General features: G+C 42.6%; 1 protein-coding gene across 1 annotated transcript in view; it reads left to right on the top strand.

Annotated features, from left to right (window-relative positions):
• The first annotated feature begins 43 nt into the window (after positions 1-43).
• The window catches only part of OTUD7B (OTU deubiquitinase 7B), a 56,909-nt gene continuing 49,240 nt past the window's right edge, over positions 44-7,712 (top strand). Inside the window, exon 1 of the mRNA XM_081815859.1 lies at positions 44-353. The gene's annotated coding sequence lies outside the window, so the exon portion shown is untranslated. The remainder of the gene's footprint in view (positions 354-7,712) is intronic.

Here is a 7,712-nt window from a genome sequence, read left to right as displayed (position 1 = left end):
GGGCGGCTTAGGTGTCACCACCAACCCGCTCCGGCCGGAAACTGGCGCTAGTTTCCGGCCGGACGGCCGAAAGCCACCGATCCTGAACCAGCCGCCTGAGTCGGAGTGGCGACGGGGTGTGGAGCAGGCAAAAAGCCACTGGGGGAGGCCAGTCGTGATCAGTGCCGTCTGGCTCCAGCTCCTGATCCTGTGCGGAGCAACAGCCGCGGTCGCAGTCTCCGCCACCGCCTCCGCCTCCATCGTCGTCGGGGGAGGGGCCAGCCGGACCCCGGGGTCACAGCCGAGGAATGAGGAGAGGCGGCCGGGCCCCGCGCTCCGCCCCGGCCTAGGGCCTTGCCCCGGGAGCCGCGAGGGTAACGGAGCCCCCTGCCCTGTCACCCTCCCCCCGTCTGCTCCCGTCCCTCCCGCCTCTTCAGACTCCCAAACTCTGACCCTCTGATCTCCACTGTCCCCCTTCTCCTTTCTGATTATATTTCTCCCAGAGCCACTGCCTCCCGGCACCCCCTCCACGCCCCGACTGTGCCTTGCTTCGTCCCGACCTTTTCGCCGTTACTCCTCCCTTTCACCTGCGTCCCGCGTTCCTAGCCCCCACCCCCGTTCCCGGCCTCCCTTCCTGAGCTGTGCTGGGCAGTTTGGACGGTCCCCCCCTTGTCAGCGAGACTTTCGGGGAGGGGTGGTGGAGTTTTAAGGTGGTTCAGAGTGCAGGCTACCCCCCGCCCGTCCTACCCCCATAGTAGGATAAAGTTCATTGTAAAGTCTCAGTATAAAAGTACAACGAAAAGAAAACAAGCTTGTTCTCCCCTATAGGTAGCCAAACTGAGGTGCGCCCAGTAATGGAGGAAGGGAGCGAAAAAGTGTGTGTGTGTGTGTGAGAGAGAGAGAGAGATTGATTCTAGGGCAGGCTTATGAACTTAAGAAAAAAGAAAAGTTGCCATGAGCCGATGGAAACTTTAGAAGCTGCTGATGAGTAAGCCGGGGTCTGCGTGATCTCACTCCTCTTCTCATAATTACTAGGTTAACGGTGTGGCTCCGGTCGGGATGGAATGGGATTTGTTTACTGGGCCGGCGTATTTTTAGCTTGTCGGCTCACAGGGACCAGAGCTCTGAGTCTCTCTGAGTCTCCCTGAGTCTCCCTGAGTCTTTTTCCGTCTCCCTCCCCCACTCCCTCCCTCTCGTCTAGGTAGTCTGTCTAACCTAGGCGGTTCCTCTGGGCACAATACAGATACAGAAATTAAGTTGAAAGAAGTGGACTGGTGAAATTTTATGTAAAAGAGTCTCCCCCACACTTTTCAGGGGGGTTCCTTTTCATAAATGCAAAAGCAAGAATTAGCAGGACTTTGACTTTTTTTTTCCTCATATTTTTATAACTGTGTAAAATGTTTTTGAGAACAACCAGAAGCTGGTAATTTTTCAGTCTTTGGCTTGTCATACTGTATATTTAGGAGGTCCTTGAGGAGGTTGGATCCCTTTGTCTTTCAGAATCTATTTCTAAGGTAGAAAAGGACAAGAAGAGGTAGTGGTAAGGCTAGTCCAAAAAGATAGATAGCAAATCCCAGAATTTTGAAAAACATTTAGAAAATTTCTTTCCTAGTGAACGAGACTGCATTCCTGTTGGGGTGGAGAAGACAGCAGGAACTTATGCTGGGTGACTAGGGACACTCAGACTTCTAATTAACCATTTGCTGTGCATAATTTACAAATGAATACATTATAGGCAAACAATTATACTCTTTGTCCTCATTGTTCTTCTGAACAGTTCTTTTAAAGTTTAGGAGCCAACCTGCTGTGCTAGTCCATTGATATTTTGAAGGCTGAACAGCACTGTAAAATAAATGAAATTGATGTTGCTCATCTGGAGTGTGAATACCAGTCTTGTTCTAATTTCCACTAGCTACCCTGCATGCCGCAGAGCACCTCCCTGAGTAAGTGGCCAGTTACTATGTACTTAGTGATCGCAAATGAATACAAGTGTTAGCTCATGCTAGGAATAATTGAGAAGGTAAATATGCTGAAAAGATCTTCCAAAACTGAAATAGATTATTTTTCGATTTTTTTTCCATTTTGGATTATCAGCACCTTTCTGCTGATGATTATCCATTAACATGAATAATTTAGAATTGAACAGAAATCCACTTTGGGCATTAAGCATCCAAACAGGAAGGAAAGATGGAAGGAAGATAATTTCCAAACTATTACTAATTTTTTGTTTTTGCCTGACTTGACTTATCCCTTTCATTTAATGCCAGAGACTCCTTTGTGGAAAAAAAATGTAAACCTTTGCCAGGGAAATGGCTGTCTGCTGACTTGTATAAGGCAGGCTGAACAGTAATGAATGGTAATTGTTAGTTGGACTTGGTGGAGTTAGGTCACCAACAACTTGGAAATATTCCTGAAGCTTTACTTCCTTAATCTCCTACTTCTGGGGACCCCTGTTGAAAAAAGATTTAATTTGGAGGGTAAAACCAGATTTTTAAAAATCAGAAACGCCTTCCCAGAGTCTGTTGACTATTAATAATTGTTTTAATTTGTGTGTCGGTTGATGCCAATATTAGTGATGTCTGGGAAATTCTATTTATATCAATGAGATAAATTAAGGAAGATTTCAGAATCAGCAAAATTGGAGGCTGTGGATTAGAGTCATAAAGAGGCATGAGCTATGGAGTTAAATAGAACTTGGTTCAAATCTTGATTATGGCATTTACTATGTGACCTTGGACAATTTACTTCTCCATCCTTATTTATAAAATATGTATGAGCATCCAAGCAAATGAAGTAGTTATTCTTTGTTAGGAGTATAAGAAAAGAAAAGAGCTTCCAGGCAGAAAATGTATTTATTTCTATCACCTTCCCCTACATTCATTATTTGGTGCCTGGTGGGGTGGGAATTGAAGCAGCTGAATAAGTAAGAATAAGCCTACGGCAGCCTAATAGTCTAGCACTATTCCTGTTTCTCAGAAGGGGTTGTTTGGGGTTTGAGATTCAATATATGTGACCAAGTAAATCATGATGGAGTAACAGTATTAAAAATAAAATTTCAGATTGTTATGGGGGCACTGAGGGCCAGTTGTAAAGTTTTCGAGCTTCTCAAGGATGCTTAAGCATGCTAGGATCCTGGCAGATCCTTGTGAGGCTCCTTGTAAGGAGTACCTCCTCTTTGACCCCAGACATTCATCCCATTAAGGGAAGATCCTGAGACAGTGCTTTGAAGTGTGGCTTCAGCAGTGTCTTCCCTGTGGAAACTTAGGAGCTGTGAAATCTTCTCAACAGCCCCTGATAAATTCAGATAATTAAAATCTGTATAACTGGAATATGGATGCAGGGCAGTTTTATGAATGCCTAAATTCAGTTGATTTTTTAATATGATAGAATCAAGTTTTCTTGTCTTTTTTTTTTTTTTTTAAGATTCACGTATTTATTAGAGAGAGAGTGCGAGCATGAGTGGGAGTGGCAGGGGGAGAGGGAGAGAGAATCTCAAGCTGACTCCACGCTGAGCACAGAGCCTGATGCGGGGCTCGATCTCACAACCCTGATATCATGACCCGAGCTGAAACCAAGAGTCAGATGGTCAACTGACTGAGCTACCCAGGCGCCCCTGTTTTTGTTTTTTTGTTTTTTTTTAAAGTAAAGAATCCTTGCTGAATAATGATTGAACACTCTTGCCGATGAAGCTGTCTCCAAGCTCCAGTGACAGGCTTTGGAAAGATAGAAAAGATATAAAAACAAGTGTCCTTGCTCTTGGGACAGGGGTAGGGTTGTGGAAGGTGGTGTATATAAATGGGAAGGCACACTGTTATAAGCTTTAACATTAGGACACAGCATATAAACAAAACCAAGTTCAGTGGGCTACAAATGGAATATGTAAAGGCTGGGAAACTTGGGAAGTAACAGAGTCTGTGAAATTAATTAGGGAAGACTTCTGAATCAGCAAAATTTGAAATGGACTTGGAGGCTGTGGATTAGAGTCATAAAGAGGCATGGCCAATGGAGTTAGGTAGAACTTGGTTAAGTCTCGACTATGTGATTTGGACAATTTACTTGTCCATCCTTATCTATGAAATATGTGTGAGCATTCAAGTAAATGAAATAGCTATTCTGTGTTAAGAGTAAAAGAAAATATAACATCTTCAGGCAGAAAGTATGGAATGTACAGTGTGCAGTGATGGTATGAATGACTAAGTTGTGTTTGTTGGGGGAATAAATGAGAGGGACTGGAGAGAATGTGGGTGGTCAAGTCATGCGTAGAACAGGCAAGAGGGTGGAGGGGACTCAGAGGCCAGACTCTTGGGTGTTGATGGAAGGGTCAATAGAGTCATTGTAGATCCTTGAACAAAGGATGGATTTAATGAGAAGTATTGAGCCTTCTGGTCCAGGAACTCAGGGGCAAGGAGTCAGGCAGGCACCGGTATACTCTAACTCTTTGGTTTCTCTTCTGGACCATCTTGGCCTAAAGGGATCACCCAGGAGACATAGGATTCCTTGTAGAAGTTTTTGTATTCACACACCTTACTCACCTTACTCACTATGCTGAGCTCTGTTTGTGTCTGTCTCACATAGCCTGTGGGCTGTGGCTGGATTATCCTCAAGAACTTAATGGTAAGGACAGTATCATGTTTTAAGTGCGTTTACCTTTCAGTTATCTCTGGTATTGTAGGGTATAGTAGTATAAGTAATTCAGAATTTAGTATTAAAATTTCTTGGTTTGAAAATGCATCATTTTTTTAAGCCAGATTTATTTTAATGTTTTGAGGATCGTACTGATGTTGAAATGAATTTGCATTTCTAAGCCTATATTACCTGGTGGTGAGGAGGGTATACTGTTGGTGAAGAACAGTCAAACTTGGTTTAAAGATTATGCCTCAGATATCCTGTAAATTGGATAATCCATTTATGGATAATTAAGACTGGATTATATGAGGATGTTAATGAAGACCAATTTCTTTTCAAAATCTGTACAGGTCCAATGTGGCTACTTGGGCTGTTTGCCTTATGCCTAAGCGATTTATAGATGATGCCTATGTTGTAGTTAGAATGAGTCTTTACTCACAGTATCTGGAGGAATCCTATTGTGTTATGTTGCATTGTTGAAGATGAAGGTGGCTTTTTCAGAGGACTTGGGCTTTGTAGAGGCTCTTCCAGATAGTAGCTCTGCTAAAAAACTGTCAGGTTTTTTTCCTCCTGAACTAAAGTTGTTTGAAAATATGGCCAGTTAAAAAAAAAAAAAAAAAGGAATGAGGAGCAGTGTTCACATTTAATAAACAAAAGATCACATGCTTGTTCTTTCAGTTGACTTGTTTTCCTTCATCCCTGCCTACCCCCTACCTTCTCACAGTCATTACCAAACTATGTGCTTATGATGTCATGAGCACAGGATTATTATTTACCTCTTGAGTCAGGAGATTGTAGTATTTTTGAGTGGAAATCAGAGGTGGAAGTCAGGAATCTTAATTTATACAGTTTAGTTCAGGGTAATTTTCAACTGTGTTTTTTAGGATTATGTCTTATCTTTTTATTTCTCTAAGAAATAGTTTTGGATAGGAAAAATTACTATATTATTTTTGGTGACCTGCTTTGAGTTCAGTTTTATGCTAGGTACTGTGGAGGACTAGGAAAAATGATGATTTTGTGCCCTTGAAGAGTTTACTGTCTAGTTGGGAGTAAGGAGTATGGGAAGGAGTGAATACCCATTGAACCTCTATTATGCCAGACAAATAAAACAAAGAAAATGAGAAATTATATTATTGATTGCATAGTATAGACTTCGTACCATATGTATTTGGGGAGAAAAGCACTCAGGTAGTTATGAATGCTATCACAAAGGAATTGTAACTTATTCCAGATCTGAAAAAAATAAAATTGTATCAGGTACAAGGGGTGAAGATGAAGCAAATAGCAACAACAACAAAATCATTTCATTTTGGAGCTGAGAGCGATCAAGCAAAAGCCTGGACCAGGCTTGGGTGTTCTTGGGGCAGTGGTGAGACTGACCTGAGTAGCAGTGAATAGTAGCGGAAGAGGTGGTTTGGTTGGTTTGGAGCTATGTTTTAGAGGGGTCTTAAGAGGCAGGCTTATAAGTTGAGATTTTAAATGATAGAAAATAGTGAACCACTGTGAATTTTTGAGGAGGATAGTAATATATGATAGTAGGAAACAGGTGGGCCGGGAGGGAAGGGGGATTGGCTCCTGGGGTGTATGAGGTGATGAGACCTGAGCTAGAGTTGTTGGGGGGTGGGTGGGATAAGGAGAGAAAGAGGGGGGAAAAAAGATTTTGAAGGAAAAATTAAAGTCAGTGAGGACTGGATGTAGCAGATGAAGGAGAGTGATCCATCAAGTATGACTATGACATTGTAAGCTTGGGTTTCTGAGACACTGAGATAAGGAAGTTAGGAAGGTTTCCTCATTTTTTAGAGGAATTTGATGAGTTCAGTTTGAGAGGTATTAGAATGAAACGCCCAAGAGAATGAAGTGGGAATGAAATGCCCAAGAGAAAGCTGATCCATTTGTCAGAGATGAACCTGAAGCTGGTAGAGAGTAGAGGCTGAGGTTAATACTTTTGGAAGTGTGGTTTTGTGGTTCATCAGCATGGATGTGGTAGCTGTAGCCAAGGGAATGAATAAGCTCTCTGAAGATTAGAGTTTAGGGAAAGAGCAAAAGGCTGGAGATAGTGGTAGTGATAAACACTATTCTGTACTCTTCGGGCCATCTTAATTGACTTCTTCCTTATCCTTTCTTGTTTTCTGTTCCTTTCCTCCCAATGCCAGCAAACATCCCTTGAATGTCTCTTACCTTGTAAGCACTGTTTTAGGCACTGAGGAAACAGATGAGTCAGACAAGGTTTCTACCTGCAAGGAGTTACGGGTCCAGGGGGAGGAGACAGATGCATAAATACATAGATGTCATGAAGTGTGGTAATTGTTGCCATAGAAGAATGTAGGGGGGATAGTAGGGGCCTAAAGGTCAGTTCTGCCTTGGGCATGCAGAGGTTGGAAAGTGCCTCCCAGAGGAGATGACATTTGAGATGAGTCTTGAAAGATGAGTTAAGGGTGTACCCTTAAGAAGTACACTCCAGGCTGAGAAAACAACATGAACAAAAGCTTAAAGGAACGAAACAGCCCGACTTCTTCAGGTAACTTTTAAGTAATGATTGTGGCTGAAGGACAGGGTTGGAGGGCAGGGATGAGGCTGGAGAAGTAGGTAAGACTGATCATGCACAGCTTTAGTTTGTGCTGCAGTATGATGAGCATTTCAGGGTTTTTAAGCATGGGGGGGGATGTAAATTTCACGTTGTAGAAAGATTATTTTGTCAGTGGTGTAGGGGGGTTACATTGGAGAAGAACAGAGCAAAAGGCTTTTAAAATACCTTTATTATGCTTAACGGTAACGCATTTCTTATTAAGTGATCGTGTTTGTAGACTCATGGAATCAGAGAACTACAGGGACTGTTTCTTAGTCTCCCATTCATTTTCAAAGGGCATACCTGAGATTTACTCAGGATCACAGAAGTAGTTTTGTGATAGCTTCGTCTGGAATTCAATCTCCAGTGGCTATAATGTGGTTGGAGGTTAATAAATGTCATTTCACCTCTCTGATTCTCTCAAGTCCCATTCCAGTGTTTGTTACATTCTGCCACACTGCATTGTGCTAGAAGACATTCCCTCCCATTGTCGTTTTTTACCAGTCCGAAGTGAACAATGGCATTTTAAATCCCAGGTCTG

Source organism: Leptonychotes weddellii, chromosome 4 (assembly GCF_054177405.1).
Source record: "Leptonychotes weddellii isolate Sample4059 chromosome 4, ASM5417740v2, whole genome shotgun sequence".
NCBI classification, from domain to species: Eukaryota; Metazoa; Chordata; class Mammalia; order Carnivora; family Phocidae; genus Leptonychotes; species Leptonychotes weddellii.
Note: the sequence above shows the minus strand (reverse complement) of the source record. Positions and strands in the feature narration are given on the sequence as shown.